The 2,722-nt window shown below is 55.1% G+C and overlaps 1 protein-coding gene across 3 annotated transcripts in view; it reads left to right on the forward strand.

Moving 5' to 3' along the window:
• The window catches only part of TDRKH (tudor and KH domain containing), a 15,564-nt gene that overhangs the window by 2,953 nt on the left and 9,889 nt on the right, over nucleotides 1-2,722 (forward strand). The window lies entirely within an intron of this gene.

The raw sequence follows: 2,722 nt of genomic DNA on the forward strand, positions 1-2,722 counted from the left end.
CGTCTCGGCTCGCGCTGTGGAGAGGCCCCGGACCAGGGGGGCCTAACCCCCAGCCTGTGGGCCCGATTTGACCCATGGAGCTGCAGCATCCAGTCCATGGGGGTCCCCGTGGGCCTGTGAATTTGGCGGAGGGGGAAGCAGCAGCAATGGTCGCTGCTTCCCTGCTGCCAAATTTCCAGACCCGTGGACAGCCCCACAGGCCAGGGGGCAGCCTGGGATGGTGCTGGGTTGGATCACAGACGCGGCGCTGGCCCAGGGAACAGCGAGGCCCGTCCTGACGAAGCATCCGGGCGCATGGGCTGGCTGGAGGGGGTGTGGGGCCCGATCCTGGTGCACGGGATCCAATGCAGCCCACAGATCAGCCGCGGGGCCGGATCGGACCCCACAGGCTGGGCCACTCCTCCCGCCTGCGGCCCGGGAAGCCAGAGCACCGCTTCCCCAGACAGTTTGTCTCAGCACCTGTCTGTATCCCACCCGAGTGGCTGCAGGGCCTGATCCAGGCTGTTTTAAAGCACGTTCCAAAGAACTTTGGTGTTTGATGACTTTCCAGGCCTGGTGATTTTTTTTTTTTTTTTTTTTTTCCTCCCCATGATGCACGTGCAGCTGTGAAAACAGCAGTTTGGCAGCAGTTTAAGGAGGCCTTCGGGGATAGGAGACTTCCAGCCACTGAGGCAATGGCTTTGGTAACTTTGATGCTCTTAAGTACTTAAGGTTAGATCTCTGTTACTGCAGGATCTGAGCTCCCCTGTCTTGGATGCACATGTGCTCACAACCCCCTGGGGTCTAGGTGCTTCCTGTATCTGCACAACAGGGATTTTAGGCCCCTAGACACCAAGTGACTTGCCCAAGGTCACACAAGAAGTCAGTGGAGCAGGAAGATGAAATCAAGGCTCCCACGTCGCCAGCTGGGGCCGCAGCATCTTTCCCTCTCCTGGCAATGGTAGAGTCAACCTACGTAGCAGAGCTCTGTGCTCCTGCTGCTGTGCTACAGCTGGCATTTGGGATCCTTGGGGCTGTCACCCCAGTGAGCTCCGTATTAAACGCGACACAAACCAGCGATGAATTATTTATTTGCCTAGAGGTGCTGCAAGAGATTGGGGCTTTTTATACTAGATGCCGCACTGATGCACAGTGAGAGACAGTCCCTGGCCTGAAGGACTTGCAAGGCAAGACAGACGTGGTGAGAGGGGAGTGGAGGCAGCGGAGGGGATGGAGCCAGGGTAACAGCCTAGGCCTCTTGTTTTGCTGTAGTGCCCTGCTCTCCTCTCCAGCTAATCCTGGCTCCAGCTCCTGCTTGTTCCCTTCCAAGCGTCTCCCATTACCCCCTGCTTTGGAGGAAGCATATATGGGGTGGTAGCACACATATAAATATAAATCACTCTGTTCTGGGAGAGTCTGTGCAGAAGCCAGAGTGACACCCCAGCTCAATTGCAACACAAGCTTGGAAATTAATTAGAACAGACATCCAGGCTATGCAATTAGAAGCCTCTCTGCTGTCGTTGTGCAGGGAGTGGGAGTCGGCCTGAAGCTGCCTGTCTCTGCATCGGGCTTTCTGTGTGTACAGACCTCTGAAATATGGCCTCGCAGAGGGAGCACAAATGGATGTGACAGCTTCCCCTGCTGGCTCTCTTCCACTCAAATGGCTTTTCTAGTTGCTGGCTCAGATCTCTGTCTCCGGTGTACTTCTATCTCCCCTGGATGCTGGATGAGATTGCCCACTAAATATGTATTAAACTCTCCAAGTACTGCTCTTAACCATCTTCCCTTCACTGCCACCTCTGCTGTGCTCAAAATAACCTGGTTGTTCTCAGGAAGCAGAATGGTCCAGCCTTCAGGAGCTGTTCCTCCTGGGCTCTCTGCTCCCACTGACTTCCCTTATGGCCTCAGACAAGTCATATGGTCCCCTCAGACCTGGCTGTAGCTTGTAAAGGGTGCCTTTAGATGCTATTAAGATCAGGTGGTGGGGACAGGGCAGGGATCTGGTCTCTGGAAATCAGTCTGCCTGGGGTCATAGTGCTGTTGGGTAAGGTAAAGGGTAAAGTGCCAGAGTATCTGTTACTGTAAGCCCTTCCCATTGAGGTGCATCTTAAAGGACCCAGAACATCTCTCTTGTGGTTCCTCGTCCTGCAGCGTAGGAGACCCAGGGTATGGTAAGGTGGGAAAAGGCCGTTTGTAAAGCAGTGATGGAAATAGTCAGAGCCAGCTTCAGTCCCCCCAAATTGCCAGCTGTGACCCTACTTGTTGGCCCATCCTTCCCTGCCAGAGCTTTGAGATGCAGCAGGACCTGAAGAAGAGGGGTGCTGGGGTCCCACAGCTCTGCTAGCTTCATTGGCGTCAGCTTGAGCTCCCCCCAGCTTTGTTCAGAGGCAGTGTGCATCCGCACATGCATTACAGCATTAAGCAGCGGAAATAAGCAGGGGCAGAGGGGATCTAGGCTGCTGGCTCCAGAGGAGAAGGCTCTTGCGTCTGATGCTGAAGAGGCAAGGGGGAAGAGGGGTGAGAGATAAGAGGAGGAAAGATGCTGTAACGACTGGGTGAGCTGGTGCGAGCCCAGAGAGAGCTGCAGGAATGAGGTCGGCTCCTCCCAGCTAGAGTTTGTTCGTGGCAGCTTTTCCTAGCCCTCCTGTTTCATGTGCCAAGCTGCTTGGCTCTGCCTCCTTCAGGGAAGGCAGCTTGGAGCGTGGCACCTACTAGCTGTGACAGCCCCGGAATGCCAGTTATA

Source organism: Alligator sinensis, unplaced genomic scaffold (genome assembly GCF_000455745.1).
Source record: "Alligator sinensis unplaced genomic scaffold, ASM45574v1 scaffold880_2, whole genome shotgun sequence".
NCBI lineage: Eukaryota > Metazoa > Chordata > Crocodylia > Alligatoridae > Alligator > Alligator sinensis.